This window comes from Heloderma suspectum, chromosome 7 (genome assembly GCF_057233095.1).
Source record: "Heloderma suspectum isolate Gila_16-S chromosome 7, 16-S_ref, whole genome shotgun sequence".
NCBI classification, from domain to species: Eukaryota; Metazoa; Chordata; class Lepidosauria; order Squamata; family Helodermatidae; genus Heloderma; species Heloderma suspectum.
The window spans coordinates 5921007-5940206 of record NC_139464.1 but is presented as its reverse complement, the minus strand read 5'-3'; the positions used below and the strand labels follow the sequence as shown (position 1 = coordinate 5940206).

Here is a 19200-nt window from a genome sequence, read left to right as displayed (position 1 = left end):
ACTTTAAAAACTATACCTATAACATTAGCAATATTACAATTTAATAATCAACCTTACATTTTAATATATCATCTGTCTTGAAGCAAGGAAGCAGACATGCAATTCATGCTTCCGCACCTTGGAGAGCTCCTTCAGAGTTCTGACTGGTTCTGACCGAAACCCGGAGCAGATTCGCCGCCCCACCGACATTGAAAATACTTTTTATTTATTTTTGTCTTTATAAATGAAATGAACAATACTAACAACCTGATCAATAACTACAATTTCCCAACAATACAATATTCTCAGGAGGACACAACAATAACGAAAAGGAGAAGAAAGGAAAAGAAAAGAAATTCTTTTATTTTTCTTTTTTAAAGGGTTAAATTTAAACTCCAGTACACACGGCCTTCAGATCCCATTCTACTTTAAAAACTATACCTATAACATTAGCAATATTACAATTTAATAATCAACCTTACATTTTAATATATCATCTGTCTTGAAGCAAGGAAGCAGACATGCAATTCATGCTTCCGCACCTTGGAGAGCTCCTTCAGAGTTCTGACTGGTTCTGACCGAAACCCGGAGCAGATTCGCCGCCCCACCGACATTGAAAATACTTTTTATTTATTTTTGTCTTTATAAATGAAATAAACAATACTAACAACCTGATCAATAACTACAATTTCCCAACAATACAATATTCTCAGGAGGACACAACAATAACGAAAAGGAGAAGAAAGGAAAAGAAAAGAAATTCTTTTATTTTTCTTTTTTAAAGGGTTAAATTTAAACTCCAATACACACAGCCTTCAGATCCCATTCTACTTTAAAAACTATACCTATAACATTAGCAATATTAAAATTTAATAATCAACCTTACATTTCAATATCATATCATCTGTCTTAAAGCAAGGAAGCAGACATGCAATTCATGCTTCCACACCTCGGAGAGCTCCTTCAGAGTTCTGACTGGTTCTGACCGAAACCCGGAGCGGATTTGCCGCCCCACTGACATTGGAGCCAGCAGCCTTCACACACCCTTCATAGGAACATCGGAAGCTGCCTTGTACTGAGTCAGACCCTGGGTCCATCTTGCCCAGTATTGTCGACACCGACTGGCAGCAGCAGCTCTCCAGGATTGCAGGCAGGATTCTTTCCTAGCCCTACCTGGGGATGCCGGGGATTGAAACTGGTGCCTTCTGCAGGCAAAGCAGGGGCTTTATCATTGCACTATGTCCCTTCCCCTAGCGGGGAGACATTCCGGGGCCAGTCCTTGCCCAGGTCTGGTTCTTTTTAAGGGAGAAATTGCTGGGGACTGATGGTGTTTCTGTAGTTTTCGATTCACATAGAAATATAGAATTGGAGCATCAATGGAGGCAAACAGCTTAAGCAACTCCTAGCAAGCAATAGATCCACTTCCTCCCATCAGATTCTACTCAGCACGGCAAGAGGATTTCTCAGTCTTCAGCTTTCTCTCTCTCCCACAAAGTGCACTTTCTTTCTCTAACCCCCACGCCCCCCTTTAAGACCCAGCCTCAGCTTGTGAGGGGTGGGGGTGAGTCACCTTCCCCTCTACCCCTTCCTTACATTCTAGAGAAATCTCCAACTACTTCCTAACCCAGCCTTTCCCAACCTGGTGCCCTCCACGTGTGTTGGACTACAAATCCCATCACCCCCAGCCAGCCAACATTGCTGTTATTTATGTATTTATTTTTAATTTCCGATGACAAACAAAAAACACATGAGCTTTAAATCTCGTTGTTGACAGAGGGAAGTTCCCCCCTTTACTTTACAGACAAAAATATAGGCGGAGTGCATTGGCTGCCGGGAGGTTTTCTTTACAGTTCTGCCTAATAACAAATTATATTTAGTCTCTTTCCCATAATCTGAGGAAAGGCTTTAACAAATATTGCTGCACATGTCCCTGATTTGTATATACAATAAAATCATGGCATATTTTATAAAAAACAGATATTTTGACTTTGCCTTTAGCTAATTGCAGTTGGTAACTGTTTTTCTGCCACGGTTCCATGTACCAAGACCTCAGTGTTAGAGGTTCTATCCAACTTGTACAGCTTGTGCGTTTCCGGTGGGCAGCTGGTTGGCCACTGGACTACATGGACCCTTGGTCTGAACCAGCACAGCTCTTATGTTCTTGACTTTCAGCAATTACCCTGAGAGCTGTCATTTTGTTTTTTTAATTCCAAATGTGTCCACAGCTGTCCTGCAATTTCAGCTCAGCCCTAGTTAGGGATGTATGGATTTTGTAAAATCCATTCTGCCTGCATGTCGTGGATTGTCAGCTGCCTTTTGTTCTGTCGTCCGCTCATTGGCAGAATGGGATTTTTTCCAGTTTCTGGAATTTGTGCAAATTTGCATTTGTGAAAATGCACAAATCCCCCCCCCCCGCCTTTCAAATGTGCAAATCCCTCCAAAATGCACATTTTCATGCTTCAACCTATGGGGGAAATGCACATTTTTCACCATTTTAAAACAAACATATTTTTCTACAACTAAATTTGTGTAAAATTCCAGAAAGTTAAAAAAAAAAGAAAAGGTCCATAAGTCCATGGAATCCACGTAGCTCAGGAAAAGCTGGTCTGCTGTGGAATCTGTGGGTCGGATTAATAAACATCTAAACTCATTTGATTCCTTTGCATATTTATCTGACATCCCCAGCTCTAGTTCAACAGACTTAGGTGTTGCTAAAGTGCAAGATGGGGGTGTGAAGGCTTGAGGGCTACAGAAGCAAGAAAAAGTTAGGCCTAGAGGCCTGGGAGCTTTTGCTGGGAGGGGGTAACTCTGAGAGGAGTAGTTTCATTTCGCTGGTTGGTTTCATTTTCCTGAGTTAGGTTTCATTTCTCCAGGTTTGAAACAGTACTTTCGGTTTGGGGGAAGGAGGGGATATAAAGGGAAAGTAAGGGGTGATGATGTTGAGCCACAAGGAAGCCCTGTTGGGCTTTGCCTGTAGTTACTAGTGCCATGTCGAAAATTTCTCCTACCTTTTTTTAGACCATTCTCATTCAGTCTGATAGAAAAGAAATTGCTTTTGAAAAGAAATTCAAAGGAGAAGAAAATTACAGGGAAATTCTCATGGGTTGGGTTCAGGATTCTTGTGTTTAACTTACTTATGAGGTGTCAAGGAGTGTGTGTGAATGTCCTGTCTTTCATTGTACAATCATATCTCTGGACACCTATAGCCTCTTTGGCTTCCCACACTTCTCACCCAGGGGAACACATCATGAGGTAATTCCAGACATGGGGCTTTTGCAGATCAGGAAGTGCAGGCAGTCGGGGAGGCTGCACAGCAGTGGCGAGAAGGGTAATAGAAGGATAAACGCACACAGCACCATTGGCCACTTTGCAGGGATTAGGTACACTCAAAAACACCACCAAAATAAATTCAAAATAAATTATAATATGCCTCGAGGATGAGACAGAAAAATGGAAGCCCCTTCCATGGGGGAAGAAAACTTCCTGGAAATTGCGGCTTCTTCACACGGAGCTTTTATCCTGCTATTGAGATTGCTCACTCACAGATGTTTGTGGGTCCTTTTCATGATGTCGTCAACCTCCAGGACATATCCAGGGGTATATCCTAGTTATTCCATGTTTAAAAGATCTGGAGAAAATGAGGCATCAAAATTATCTCGGATTGTTGCGCTATTAAAACAGCCACTAGATGGCACTGTTTCATTGGGTTCTATGGAACCTTGAAAATTAAAAACTTCCCTTCTCAGCAATCACATGGTCGCTGTCTGGGAGCCCGCGGTAAACGCGAAAAGGCTCCACAACGGGAGGACAGCGGGTTTTTTCTTTAATGTCAAGACAGCCTTGGAGGACAGATTTTGGCACAGCACTGTTCCACCCCTTCTCTGGAGCTAGATGCAACACTGTCCCCCTCAAACCTGCATTGTGGAGGATGCAAAATTGGGGCTAGGCTGCCAAGATGGTTGATGCTGTTGTAACTTGCAGTGACAGTGCGAAAAAACAAGAGCCCTTAGGTGAAAAGAAAGAAGTTGTGCTATAACCCCTGTCAATGGTGAGCCCCACCTGTGAGAAAGTGTTGGAGGATTTCTCCTCCCCCTGGAGAAATTTGGTGAAATTGTTGACCGAATTTCTCTGCCCACAAATAGGGTGGAGAATTTTGAGAGGCCATTTGCGCACGGCAAATGTCTAGTCGATACCCATGGGGAGTCTGCCGCTTGGGGAGAAGGACACCAACTAACTCTGTTTTCCTAGTGGCGTGCCAGCATTCCTGTGGAATGGAACCTGCTGCCGCCTCTTGGCTTCCTTGACCGGGCAGGCAAACGTTGGCGTCAACAGAAAGGCTTCCACTGAGATTCTAAACCCAGGCAGAAACACCTGCATGATGATAGAAACTGCCATGTCAGAAAATGCTCAGCCTTCTCCCAGAGGGGTACTCAATGGAAGTCTACTTACCAAGAAACACTGGCCATTGTCAAGTTGCTTTTGAAATGAACTTTACTCTTTACTCTAGGACCACCCATAATGTCAGGGCAAAAGCAACACTGGAAAAAAAAATCAACAGAGGGGAGAATGCCTCAACCATATATGAAAACTGGCCCTGTTAAGTAAGCAAACATGGCTATTGCTACCTCGCCTCTTGGGCAACTAATTATGCATAATTATGCCTCCAATACAGGGGGTCTGATTGCAACATAACATGGTTGCTTGGAGCTCTAGAACTGTAAGAGACTTCATTGTTCTGGGGATTATGACGGCTTCCCAGGCCATTATTTTGACAGGACTGGTAGTCACATACTGCAGGGTAGTGCTGAGTAGACACTCTGGGCTCCTTCACACTGAGCTTTTATCCTGCGATGGAGATTGCTCCTTTATGGAAGTTTGCGGGCTCTTTACATGACGCCATGAACCGCCAGGGTGTCTCCTGCACTAAATGCCCTTTGTTCCGTTTTTAAATAGATCACAGATAATTAGCTATCAAATTACCCTGTTGTGTTCCGCTTCAGTTTCCTCCATGAAAAGAGTAAACGTGGCAAGAGGTGGAGCAAGATCAATGAAAGATAATGGAAGACTCAGATACAGGGAGAAGGAGGGGGAAGGGGGTGGGAGGAAAGGAAGCACATGAAAAAGGGAGTAGTTGTGATCCTGCATTTAAAATGGAAGCAGAAAGCCCCGTTTTAAATGCAGGATTTTAGGCTAGTGTAGAGATGCCCTCTGTTTTGTTGTTTAAATATTCTAATTTAATTGTTTTAACTAATTCTGCACATTGCCCAGGAATTTGTTGATGAAGAGCAGCATAAAAATATTTTAAAATAAATAAACATTGATCTAATAAGTCATGACTAGGGATTTGTGTGGTGAGCTCAAATATATCAAAATGTTCTGAGGAAACCCGAATTTTGCTACCATTAACTGTCCTGACCAATAGTCATTGATAGCCATGCCTTCCTTGAATTTGGTAAGTGTGCCTGATGTATCTGATCTTCACCAATTCTAGCATGAGCTGACCCGATATGCATCTACCAGGCTCAAAATAGGTTTAGAAATGTGCACTTTGAGAAAAAATCTATTTAGAAATGCATATTTTCAGAGAAAATAGGTTCCAAAATAAGTACTTAAATGTGAATCGTGTGTGTGTTTTAATACTGTTTAATGCAGAAATGGAATGGAATGGACTTATAGGTAAACCCATGCAAATGTAACATGGACTGGAGATAGACTGATTTACCCATTCCTAGAATTTGGTGAATCCTCTTTTAAGGCCAACTTTGATGGCTTAAATGGGCATTGGCAGTGCATGCCTTCTTGTCCTTCGCCTCAGGCAAAGGCTGGACAAATTTAGAGGGATTTTTTAGAGGGATTAAAGGAAACAACCTTTAGAGGGAAGGTTGGGGATACTAGCTTACAAGAATGACCAACATTCATTGGTAGAACCCATAGAGAAGGTCCTGGGTTCAAGTCCTGATAGCTCCAGTTAATGGATTTGAGACAGAAGGGTTAGGACAGGGTTAGCTTGCCCATCACAGTAGACAATTCTTGGCCTCTGTATGAGGGAGCATCATATGGAGGGGAATCTTGTTAGAGAGACAACAGTATAAAAACCAGAGAATTAGATGATTGATAGATAGATAGATAGATAGATAGATAGATAGATGATAGATAGAGATAGATAGATAGATAGATAGATAGATAGATAGATAGATAGATAGATAGATAGGGGCTGCGGTGGCTTAGTGGTTAAGACGCTGAACTGCAGACTGGAAGGTCGGCAGGTCAGCAGTTCGAGACCCGAGTGCCGCGTGACGGAGTGAGCTCCCGTCTTCAATCCCAGCTTCTGCCAACCTAGCAGTTCAAAAGCAAGAAATTGCAAGTAGATAAATAGGTACCGCCTCGGCGGGAAAGGTAACAGCGTTCCGTGCACCTCGGTGTTCAGTCATGCCGGCCACATGACCACGGAAGCGTCTTCGGACAGCACTGGCTCTTCGGCTTAGAAACAGGGATGAGCACCGCACCCTAGAGTCGGACACGACTGGGGACACCTTTACCTTTTTAGATAGATAGATAGATAGATGATAGATAGATAGATAGATAGATAGATAGATAGATAGATAGATAGATAGATAGATCGATCTTCAATTAAGCCTCCCACTGCTGGAAATGAGGAGGTTTTTTTTCAAGTCTAATTTATTGGGGGAGGGGTTCCACCTGGGTTAGCCTCCCCTCCCCATTTGCTCTGACCCTCCCTCTGAATATCCCCACCCCCAGTGGCAATTAGACTTGACAAAAGCCAATGGGATGCTTCTCCTAAGTTTAATTGCAGCACCGGAGAGGATGTGTTGTATCTGTGGATGTGTATGAATGGTACAGGTATGGGAAAGGCATGCGTATGGGAGTGTGTGATGGCTCCACCCACTGCTGGCATGCATGTCCCAGATGAGTAGGACAAAGAGAGGTAAAAGGGAAATGAGAGGAAAGCCAACAGGCTAGAGGCCATCTTTTCCCTGATGTTCCATTGCAACATGGCTACCATTCACTTCTGTGGAAGAAAGTTAAGGGGTGTCCAAGCGGACACTGCTGTCTTGTACCCTTGAGACTAAGGTCAACCAACCATGTGGCAAATGCAGCCATTAGTGTCTTCCATTGGAGTGAGTGGCTCCAACCAGCCCCTCATGTGATTGAAAAGAAGGACTAGATTTCTGGGCACTGTTGGGCCGTGTCATACCCTGATCCTTCGCCATTCATTGGTGACCTGTGTCAAGGTGCAAGGCAGGTTGTGGCACCACCTCAGTGGTGCCCAGGAGAGTAGATACGGTGGGGAAAAAGAAAATAGAGGTCTCAGGGATAGTGCTTGATGTAGTGGAAAACCAGCTCCTTTCCCCCATGTCTGTAAGTCGGGCAAGTTTTATTTTATTTTTTATTTATTATGACATTTTTATTATGGCTTTCCACTCTTATCACAGAGTATCTCAGGTGGCTAAGACCATTTAAAAAACATAATACACACACCATAATCTATAATAATAAAAGAGGATGTCTGTCTGTCTGTCAGCACCATAGTGCCAAGACCATGAAACATAGATAACCTGAAACTTTGCATGTGTACAAAGGGGACCTTTGGTGTGTGCAGCTTCGGGTTACTTTTAATGCATTAAGGGAGCAATCCTATGGCCGCTAGACAGCCATAGGATATCTTGTTTTCTGTGAACCAAACTCGGAGCCTACTCTCCAAGGTTGGTTCCTGGAAAACCAACCTCCCCCCACTCCCGCGCTGCTCCGAGGCAGTGCTGTTAGATAAAAAGGCCGCCATAAGTAGCTAGTGACTCGGTCACGTAGGCATGCCATGTGACCAATGAGTCAGCTTAAGCCAGGAGCATGCGCAGAGAGCTGATGGAAAAATACTGAGCCATTATCGGTGGGTATAAAAAGGTTGGGCGCGCTACACTCTAGGTCCAGACTGCTCTTTACCCGTTTTGCAAAATGATCAATAAAACTTTGTTGGCTCCACTGTCGCCTGCCTGGCCTCTCATTTAGCCAGAAGCAAGAACTTTTTCTAACAATTTGGTGCCGTGACTTGGATCGTGCCTTCTGGGGCACGTCCTCGTGTGTCAAGCCTAGGGGCCGTGGTGGGGAAGTGGCCACAGGCGGTTAACTTATACTGCCTTCCCCTCCCTGGCAGCAGGGAGACGCTCAGGGACCAACACCATTGTAAGGGAGACCGAGAACCCCCTCTTAAGGCACCGACAGCGGGCATGAGGCAAGCTGCACAAAAGGCCCCCAATTTACAAAAGGTTTTAACATTAAAACAAGATAAAAACAAATCGCCCGCAGCCTTCCTTCAGAAGTTGAGGGAAGCCTTTGGGAAATATACAGACATCGACCTGAGTAACCCCAATAATTTGAGAATTCTCATGACTCAGTTCGTGGGTAATAGTTGCAAAGACATTAGAAAAAAGTTGCAAAAAGTCGAAGGAGGGCTGGCACCGGACCTGAGGGTGTTAGTAGAAGTGGCCCAAAAAGTATATGAGAGACGTAAAAAATAAGAAGAGAAAGTGCGCAAAAAGCGACAGGCGAAGCTTATTGCAGCTGTGTTTAAAGGGGAGGAAGAGAAGAAAGAGGAAGGAAGGAGAGGGAAAGGAAGGAGAAAGGGGCCTCCCCTCGGAAAGGACCAGTGTGCCTTCTGCAAGAAAACTGGACACTGGAAACGTGAATGTGAAGCGTTAAAACGAAAAGAGAGGGATGACGCCGAGGGAGGAGCCCAAGCAGTCCTCCATGTTAGGAAGGACTAGGACGGACCGGGGCCCGGCCCCCTCCTGGCCATAACAGAGGCTAGAAGGGACCCCATGGTCAAAATTAAGGTTGGGGGCTGTCCTTACGATGCCCTCATAGACACGGGGGCTGCCCTGTCCGTCCTTCCTCTTGCTCGACCACCAGGAGGGACTACCACCATAATGGGCGTTGAAGAGAGAGCCGCCCAGGTGCCCTTGTCCCGACCACTCCTCACTAAGGTTGGAAACACCCATTTAAAGCATGTGTTTATCTGCACCACCTCTTGTCCGGTGGCATTATTAGGGAGGGACCTATTGGCTAAACTCCAACTTGAAATTGCATTTACCCCAGATGGAAAGATGGAGGTGCGGCTCCCCAAACAGCAAAGTAGTAATTATCAGATGGCACTCTTAAGCGCCATGCCAGAACCCCATGCAGAGAAGAGGGAAGAATGGAAACAGATAGAAAACCGAGTTAATCCCCTGGTTTGGGCTAGAAAAGGAGGGGCGGCCCGCGCCAAGACAGCCGCATCCTACAGTGTACCCCTTAAACCAGGAGCCAGGCCAGTTCATATGAAGCAGTACCCCCTCTCGCAACAGGGAAAAATGGGACTACAGCCAATAATATCAAGACTGCAAAAAGAGGGACGCCTAATCAAGATAATGTACCCTTACAACACCCCCATCCTCACGGTACCCAAAGGGGAAGGGAAAAGATATCAACTGGTGCAAGACCTCATTAACCAGCAGATAGAAGCCCCCTATCCTGTGGTGCCAAACCCACATACTCTCTTGACAAAAATTCCAGAAAGCCATGAGTGGTTTACCGTCGTAGACCTGAAAGATACTTTCTTCAGTATCCCACTACACCCAGACTCGAGGCCATTATTTGCCTTTCAGTGGGAGGACCCAAAAGACGAGGCGAAGGTTCAATTAACATGGACAGTGATTCCCCAGGGACTTAAGCTATCGCCTGTCGTCTTTGGCCAACAGCTTCAGAAAGATTTAGGGCCATGGGTCCACTGACACCCTGAGATAAATCTCTTGCAGTATTGTGATGACCTCCTGATTTCATCCCGTACCAAGGACGAATGTTTAGAAGGGTCAATCTCCCTTCTAAATCATCTGGCTGAAGGGGGCTACAAGGTATCCAGAGACAAAGTGCAGCTAGTCCAGCAAGTCATGAAGTTTCTCGGATATCAACTAATAAAAGGAACATGAAGCTTGAGCCAAGACAGGGTCAAGGTTATCTGCACTTGTCCCGCTCCCTCCTCTCCTCGTGAACTACGGGCCTACCTGGGACTGACTGGGTGCTGTCGATTATGGATCGCAGAGTATGGAGAAATAGCGCGACCACTATATGAGGTGCTGCAAAAAGACAAACTAAAGGAGTGGAGATGGACCAAAGAGATGAATAAGGCTTTTCTCAGTCTCAAAGCTGCCCTTATAAATCCACCCGCTCTGGCTATACCGAACCCCAACCGTCCCTTTAGGTTCTATGTACACGAAAATAAGGGGATAGCTTCAGGGGTTCTCTGCCAGAAGAAAGGGCCGGCCTGGAGGCCCGTGGGATACTATTCCAAGGTCCTAGATGTTGTAGCAAGGGGCTGGCCAAGCTGCCTTAGAGCTGTGGCTGCCACGGCCTTGATCAACACAGAGGCAGAGAAAATGACGATGGGAGGACCCACTGAAATTTGGGTCCCCCATGGTGTGCCACAGATCTTGGGATCTGGAGGAGGAAGCAAATTCCTCAACCCTGCCAGGCACTCCAGATATGAGATAAGCCTACTCCTGAATGAGAGCCTCACTTTTAAGGCTTGTTCCAGCTTTAACATTGCCGCACTATTACAAATACTCCAGGGCCCAGATAAGCCCGAACCACCCAATCATTATTGCCTCGAGATACTGGACTTAGATACAAAAGGCCGACCTGACCTAGAGGACTAGCCAATTGAAGGGGCCAAAGATTTGTTTGCTGACGGGTCCAGTTACATGCTAAACGGAAAGCGATACACAGGGGCGGCAGTCGTCACTCAAGACAGGAGCATACATGAAGAATGGCTACCACCACATTTCTCCACCCAATCCGTCGAATTGGTGGCCCTGACGAGAGTGCTTCAAGCTGGAAAAGGAAAGCGAATTAATATCTACACTTATAGCAAAAACGCCTTTGCTGTCGTACACGCCCATGGGCAGTTATGGAAGGAAAGAGGCTTCCTCACGGCTAACGGGTCCCCGGTAGCCAACGGGGGCCTAATAGTAGATCTCCTAGATGCACTTCAACTGCCCCTGCAAGTAGCCGTCATCCACGTCTGAGCCCACGGAAAAGAGAAGGAGGACAAATGGAGGAGAGGTAATCAAAAAGCAGACGAGGCAGTGAAGAGAGCAGCCCAAGAGGGAGCTCAAGGGGCATTTCTAGTCCTACCGGGGCAGGAGGACCCACCTACATATTCCTCCTCTGAGCTGCAAATGGCGCGAGAACACGGAGTACATCCCCAGGCCGACGCGTGGATCCAGATGACAGATAGAAGGTTACTCCTACCACAAACCCTGCAGAAGGCCATCTTGGAACAGGTGCACCACTCGCTCGGACATCCAGGAGCCTCAGCCATGATTGAGTACTGTAAAAGACTGTTTGTTTCCCCGGGTCTGACAGTCCGCGCCCATTGGCTAGCATCAACTTGTGAAACCTGCCAGAAAACTAACCCTGCAAAGCCGCCTCCTCCGCCCCAAGGGGGGAGGCCTCGGGCATATTATCCCTTCCAAAGGGTCCAGATTGATTTTGTTGAAATGCCACCTTGCAGGGGTTACAGATATCTGCTCGTCATTGTGTGTCAAATGACAGGATGGATAGAAGCATTCCCATGTAAGAATTGCCAGGCAAAAACTGTAGTCTCCAAATTATTGCAGGAGGTAATACCACGGTTTTCTTTGCCAGAATCTATCGAGTCAGACTAGGGTTCGCACTTCACTTCCACCATTACCCAAGGACTGGCCCAAGCCCTGGAGATAGATTGGCATCTCCATTGCCCCTGGAGACCCCAAGCGAGTGGCCAAGTTGAAAGGGCCAACTGTAGCCTCAAAGAGACTCTAACTAAGCTCCAGAGAGGAGTTAAGCTCACGTGGGTCGAAGCCCTGCCCTTCACCTTGACAAAAGTTCGAAGAATGCCCAGAAAGGGCATAAAACTTTCTCCCTTTGAATTAATGTTTGGTTTTCCCCCCTGGGTGCATTGCGGGAGAAGGGAAGAGGTTAAATGGGAACTGGGAGATCAAATCTTGAGGGGGCAATTAACTACTCTGCAGTCTGTTCTCTCACAGCTACGAGCCTACTCTGTGCCGTTCCAGAGGCTACCATTCGATGCACCAATCCACCAATTCCAACCAGGGGACGAGGTGCTGCTGAAAAAGTAGAATAAAGAAACTCTAAAGGAGGGGTGGGAAGGGCCTTACTTAGTGAGACCTACTAGTCACTTATGTGTAAAACTTGTAGGATCAAGTAAGTGGACCCACTGCAGTCGGATAAAACCTTTCCGGAGGCCCCTGTCTCCTCCTGTTACCCAGAAAGAACAGGGGGACGCGGGCAGAAACAACAGCCCTCTGCTCCCTGGCACTCACCCGGAAGCTGCCAGGGACACAGGCAAAGAGACCACCCAGGAGTCACAATCGCCTGTAATTTACAAATTCCAACACTTGGGGAAAGCCAAGGTCCGACTCAGCCGAGCCTGAGATTCATGGGGGGGGGGGGGGTTGCATATTGACAATCAAGGTATTTGTGTAATAGAGGCAGAAAATCCTATACCCTGACAAGCGATTGGGTCAGATCACTAATAGGACATTTTGCTGTCATTCAATGGGAGACTAGAATAAAATCCGTCCTCTCAATCCCGCCTTAGATAAGGGAAGCCTTCAACAGCCAAAAAGAGGGGACTGCTGAAGGCCCGGTTAGATCAATAAGAAAATGGAGCGGCTGTGGGTCCTAGCATTGCTTACCAATGGAGTAATGGGATCAAAGCAATCTTGTTGCCAAGAAGAGGGAAAAATAGTCTTCAGAGCTTCTCTAGGGACAGAATACTATAAATTCATGAAGTCTATCACTTGCTTAGGAAAGAAGGTTTTTGAGGTACAATTGACCAAACCCTACACCGAGTACACTGGTGGTCGGAGAAGCCAGTTATCACTAGGGGGCAAAGTTTGCCTCACCAAGGGAGGGCAGTGGGGATTAGATAAGTGGAGCCCGCCGTGGGTCCATCAGACCATCAAGCAAGTTGTGCAGCAAGCCGGGTTAACCACAAAAGCCCCACGTCCACCGCCCCTAATAAAGGTCCCAGAGATAGAAGATTGCCCCTGGAAAGTCCGGCTTGGGCTTCAAATGACCAGAGATACTGACAATGTATGGTTAGAGTGGGTAAAGTACACCGCCAAATCCTTGAACAAATCTGATTGTTTCGTGTGTGCAGCTGGGAGATCTGTCACCAAGGTATTGCCCTTCCCTTTAGGCTGGGACCAGCCCTCCCCCTTCACTTGTATGATCCGTCTGTTCCAGCACTCCAATGCATGGGGGGATAAAAGCTGCCAGAGCCTTAATAAACTTCCCCCCCCCTTAAGAGGGAGGACCGCGTTGTACCTCCCGTGTCTTCCATAGAGGGATGGAACCATACTGGGTGCATCTCTCGGGCCCTTGAGAAAGATAGTATTTCATTAGGAAACCTCTCGGCTTGAATCAGCATCACCACATTCGCTAATGATTCTCTGCCGATTCCCCGTGCTGATCTCTGGTGGTATTGCGGAGGCTTAGGACTCTTCGAGACCCTTCCCTCAAACTGGTCTGGAATTTGTGGACTGGTCCAGCTTGCGGTCCCCTTCTCCATCACCTTCCACCCATCTCAGCAACCCACTCACCATCGCCAAAGATGTAGCACAACCCCCTTTGACAGTCAAATATATATAGATTCAATAGGAGTCCCAAAGGGGGTCCCAGATGAATTCAAGGGACGAAACCAGATAGCCGCAAATTTGAATCTACCCTGTTTTGGTGGGCGACCATAAATAAGAACGTGGATTGGATTAATTACATCTATTACAATCAACAACGATTCATAAACTATACACGAGATGCCGTGAAAGGTTTAGCTGAGCAATTAGACGCCACTAGCCAAATGACCTGGGGAAATTGGCATGTTCTTGATATGATGTTGGCAGAAAAAGGAGGGGTGTGTGTGATGTTGGGTGGAAGGTGCTGCACCTTCATCCCTAATAACACCGCTCCTGATGGCACAGTGGCAAAGGCACTGCAAGGCCTCACCACCCTATCTGAGGAATTGGCCGAAAAACAACCCCCTCACCATTTGGCTAGAAAAGTGGTTTGGCAAATGGAAGCATTTGGCGGCTTCCATCCTTATCTCATTGGTAGTGGTAGAAGGAATCTTAGTGCTGTTTGGCTGTTGCATCATCCCATTTGCCAGAGGTCTGTCCCAAAGATTGATTGAAACTGCTTTGTCAAAACAAATGCTCCTATTATACGACACAGCAGAACCAACCAGATAAGCACTCGGACCGCCAAAACCAAGCTGTGAGACATGAGTAAAGCCTTAAAGGGGGGAGTGTTAGATAAAAAGGATGCCATAAGTAGCTAGTGACTCGGTCATGTAGGCATGCCACATGACCAATGAGTCAGCTTAAGCCGGGAGCATGCGCAGAGAGCTGATGGAAAAATACTGAGCCGTTATGGGTGGGTATAAAAAGGTTGGGCGTGCTACGCTCTGGGTCCAGACTGCTCTGTACCCGTTTTGCAAAACGATCAATAAAACTTTGTTGGCTCCACTGTCGCCTGCCTGGCCTCTCATTTAACCAGAAGCAAGAACTTTTTCTAACAGCGCGGAACAGGCCCATCCTCCACGCTCGCAAGAGAAGTGCGGAGCGGTTAAAGCAATCAGCTGTCTAGCCGAAAATGCAGGGCAAGAGGCGTGCGGAGGGAACGATCCCCTCCATGCTTCTCCTGCCCGGCATTAGATAGGCGGTCGCCTCCGAGTTTGGAGGCGGCCGCCTATCTGGCTAGGATTGCGCTCTAATTAATTTAAACGTGTCCCTGTGTTTCAAGCCAGCAGTACTAACTTCAGTCAGTAGGTGGCAATGTCCCTAAGCAGCACATAGTTTTGCAGTCCATACAGTTTGCAGCCAGTGGGGAGGAGTAGTCTGAGGGGTAGGCCCACCCCTGCCCCTGCCCCTGCCCCTGCTGTGGGACGCTGTGAAGAAACCGAGGTAAAACTGAGGTAAAAGTGTAACCGTTATGTTTGATTTCAATCCCTGAGGGTCTGAATTGGGTTAACAGCAGAAGAAAAATGCATGCTTTTTAGTTGAAGCTTGTGCTTGAGGAGATTTCATAGATCATAGAATAGTAGGATTCAAAGGGGCATAAATTAATAGGGATAAATGCCAAGGTCTGCACCTAGGTAAAAGAAACGAAAGGCACAGTTACAAGATGGGGGATACGTGGCTCAACAACACTACAAGCGAGAAGGATCTTGGAATTGTTGTCGATCACAAGCTGAATATGAGCCAACAATGTGATGTGGCTGCAAAAAAGGCCAATGCCATTTTGGGCTGCATTAATAGAGGCATAGCTTCCAATCATGTGAAGTACTAATTCCCCTCCACTCAGCACTGGTTAGACCCCATCTGGAGTCCTGTGTCCAGTTCTGGGCACCACACTTTAAGAAGGATGCAGACAAACTGGAGACGGTTCAGAGGAGGGCAAAGAAGATGATGAGGGCACTGGAAACAAAGCCCTATGAAAAGAGACTGAAAGAACTGGGCATGCTTAGCCTTGAGAAGAGAAGACTGAGGGGAGATATGATAGCGTTCTTCAAGTACTTGAAAGGCCGTCCCAGAGAGGAAGGCCAGGATCTCTTCTCGATCCTCCCAGAGTGCAGGACATGGAACAATGGGCTCAAGTGACAGGAAGCCAGATTCCAGCTGAACACCAGGAAAAACTTCCTGACTGTTAGAGCAATACGACCATGGAACCCATGACCTAGGGAGGTGGTGGGCTCTCCCACACTGGAGGCCTTCAAGACGAGGCTGGACAGCCATCTGCCAGGGATGCTCTGACCTGGATTCCTGCATTGAGCAGGGGGTTGGACTCGATGGCCTTGGAGGCCCCTTCCAACCTTACTATTCTATGATTCTAGACCAGGGGTCCCCAACCCCTGGGCCGCAGACCGGTACTGATCCATGGCCTGTTAGAGACCGGGCCGCAGTAGGGGTGTGGGAACACCCCCTTACCTTGAGTCCGTGGGGGGGAGGCGATTCGTCCCTCCCCCCCGCCCCAGAATCCTCGCCGGCCCTGGCCGGCTCCGCTCCACGGCAAGTCCATGGAGCTGCCAGCCGGCTCCGGCCCTGTTCTTTGCAGTAATAGCCCACTACTGCAAAGAACAGGGACGTAAATGGTGTCTGCTACGTGGACACCATTTGCGGCCTAGCGGCCGGAAGTCCTCCCCTGGCTGGAGCCAGCCGGCAGCTCCGCGGCGAGTCCAGGGCCGGCGAGGATTTCGGGGAGTGGGGGGGGAGGGAGGGATTTCCCCCCCCAGACCCAAGGTAAGGGGGTTCCCGCACCCCTACTGCGGCCCGGTCCCATCCCCCCCCCCCGGTCTGTGGAAAAATTGTCTTCCACGGACCGGTCCCTGGTCCCATAAAGGTTGGCGACCGCTGTTCTAGACAGAAAAGAGTCCTACAACTCCCAGCATTCCCCAGCTTGCATGGCTGGCTGGGGAATGCTGGGAGTGGTAGGACTTTTTTTCTGTCTAGACATGCATAGGATGCGCCCTAAGTGGTATATACGTATTACTAATGCAGACAGACGGACGGACAGATAGACAGACAGATAGTTTGGCAGGACCTTATGGTCAAATATTCCATGAAGCCACAGTGCTGACCGGGCTTGAGGAATTGGCCTGCTTTTCGCTTAATACAACAACCTTTATAAACATCCTTTTGCTCTTGAAACAGTTGCTTTCACTTTGTTTAATTTCTATTTCATTTTGTTTTTAATGTCATAACTGGGGGTTACAGAATTTGTTGATGATCTCAGAGTGCTAGAATTTCAAGATTAAAAAGCAAAAGAGAAAACCCATTCAGTGAACTGTTCAGATTTATAGAAACCTTACCTAACATGTTTAACTTTATAATAATTTATTACATTGTTTTAAGTTAATCTCATTATTCCACAATAACAGCATTTGGCTGTGGAATTACTTTATCATCCTATCAGACTTGTTGATCATTAAAGTATCTTTTTCATCATTCTAATAAAGTTAATGCTTTAAAAAAATACTTGACCATTATTTGGTTAGCCAAATGCTCAACCCTAGCATTTATTGATTCATTTCCCACTCTCCCTTTGGGAAAACTCGGAACAGCTTCTGTGGAAGCCCCTGCAGCAGGGGTGTTGCTAGGCTATTTAAAGATTCGAGGCTTAGGCCTGTAGGACACAAAGCTGCATATGCTAATTTATATTTATGTATGCATCTTTAGAAATAGTTACTAGGATTTATTTAAATTTCATAGGAAGCAAAGCCAGCCAATACATTTCTCATCCAAATCATCTCAAATAAAATACAATTTTCAATTAATTTGCACCCTGGCCCAATGGAAAAAGGGTTTTTTTCCCTAATCTTAATTGCCATGCAGGAGAAGATTGGTGTGTGTGCGCGCACACGCACGCTGCAGCATGTGGGAAAGGAAGGACACCCCCACCCCACCACCAGAAAATAGATGCAGGGCCAGGGCTCGGTGAGCCCAAGGCTAGCAACACCCGTCTGGCAGTCTCCCACCAAGACACTGCCCAAACTGCTTGGCTTTTGCAGCAGCTAGCAACATGGACACTCAGATCACATCACAATAATAACATATAGAGTCACCTGGAGATGTGGGAGTTGGGTTGCAGTTGGTGGGGCAGCTTCTGTCAGGTGAGCAGTAGAACTTGGCTGCTTGTGGCAGAACTTTGGGAGGTGTGCGAGTCAGAGCTCTGTGTGCCTCAGTAGGCATTTTCAGTGCCAATACACACCAAAGCACCCAACAAGAGAGATATTTCATTGGTGGACAGCTGATGTAATGGCCGCACCTCAACTCTGCCTGTTTTGGGGAGGAGGATCCTGTGATGGACATTCAAACCAGCGACATGAGTGACAGTTGAGACAGTTATGGGAAGTGTGGCAAGATTCCATACCTGGAACCTTTACGTTCAGTAAATGTGTGTGGGAGGGAGAGTGTTGACAAGTTCTCCCATTAACAGCCTGCCACACTCTGAGATCATCAACCGAGGCCCATCTCACTTGCCAGCCACCAAGGGAAGTTAGGCTGGTGCATACAAGGAAAGGGATTTATTGGTGGTGGCACCACACCGCCAGAGCCAGCTTGCATTGAGGGTTCATCCAGCCCCTTCTTTGCAGGTCTTCAGGAAAACTCTGAAGACCCATTTCTTTTCACTGGCCTTCCTGTAGTGTCGTGGGCTGCTGGTTATATGGGTAATTTTTGTTTTATTGATCATTCTGTTTTTATAGAACTTTGATTGAATATGTATTTATTTATTTTTATTGTGTTCACTTGGTTTTTATCTTGTACGCTGCCTTGAGAAGGGTTTCACTGTACTGCAGAGGTGGAAAGCCACCACGTCCCCTGATATGGATCAGTGGGTGACTGATCTCTCAGAGCTTGCAGCTGGTTCACATAAAATGAGAGCAAAGACAAATTCCAAAATGTCTGGCAGAATTTTTTTAGAAGTCAATGCACTGAGAAGCAGAGAGGACATGTTCCTCTCTCACGCACCACCCACTTCTCTCTGCTATAAGCATCACGCCATTTTATTTTTTTCTCATCTTCCATTCTTTTCTTTTGAAATTCCCACTTTCCTTTCACCTCCCCCTCATCTTTCTTTCTCTCATATATAAGTAAAGGTAAAGGTGTCCCCAACCAGTCGTGTCCGACTCTAGGGTGCGGTGCTCATCCCCATTTCTAAGCTGAAGAGCCAGCGCTGTCCGAAGACGCTTCCATGGTCATGTGGCCGGCATGACTGAGCACCCAGGTGCACGGAACGCTGTTACCTTTCCCGCCGAGGCGGTACCTATTTATCTACTTGCAATTTCTTGCTTTTGAACTGCTAGGTTGGCAGGAGCTGGGACTGAAGACGGGAGCTCACTCCATCACGCAGCACTCGGGTCTCGAACTGCTGACCTGCCGACCTTCCAGTCTGCAGTTCAGCGTCTTAACCACTAAGCCACCATGGCCCATATATATATAACCATAATAGGCAAATTAGAAAACGTGAAAGCGATAATTGCAAATGGTTGAATATGTAGGACACAAAACTTCATATATATCAGTGACTGAAGGAAATGGCAGAGAGAGCGGAGGACAACATGGGACAGAGGGGCTTATTGTTATATGTCTTGTACCATCAGCCAGGTGA

General features: G+C 46.9%; 1 protein-coding gene across 1 annotated transcript in view; it reads right to left on the bottom strand.

Annotated features, from left to right (window-relative positions):
- Positions 1–17865, bottom strand: part of TSGA13 (testis specific 13) — a 45940-nt gene extending 28075 nt beyond the window's left edge. The window contains exon 1 of the mRNA XM_084811680.1: positions 17654–17865. The gene's annotated coding sequence lies outside the window, so the exon portion shown is untranslated. The remainder of the gene's footprint in view (positions 1–17653) is intronic.
- Positions 17866–19200: the final 1335 nt, after the last annotated feature.